Consider the following 364-nt stretch of genomic DNA (forward strand, 5'->3'; position numbering starts at 1 on the left):
AACGCACAGTAACTAAAAAATAGAAGCCCAAAATATTGTCTTTTGCAATAAGTAGTTATCACAGGAAGAATAAGAAGAGTTTTATAATAATTTTTCGAGCCCTCAAATCTGATTGCCAATTAACAAAAGAATGTTGTTTTCACCCATTCTTTGATTTGGGCCAAAAGCAATTATGTAAGGGAATTGCAACATACTTTCTTAATATTTTAAATATATGTTGTCACTATTGACAAATATTTTAGATATGCTCAGTTGTGAATTGATGTTTTAATGGGAATTATGTTCAAAACTAATCAAAATCGTCATCGACAGTGAACATGAGGTGGTTTTTTTAAAACCATTAAAATTGAATAACTGAAAATTC

This window comes from Halyomorpha halys, unplaced genomic scaffold (assembly GCF_000696795.3).
Source record: "Halyomorpha halys isolate HHAL.00 unplaced genomic scaffold, Hhal_1.1 Scaffold586.1, whole genome shotgun sequence".
NCBI lineage: Eukaryota > Metazoa > Arthropoda > Insecta > Hemiptera > Pentatomidae > Halyomorpha > Halyomorpha halys.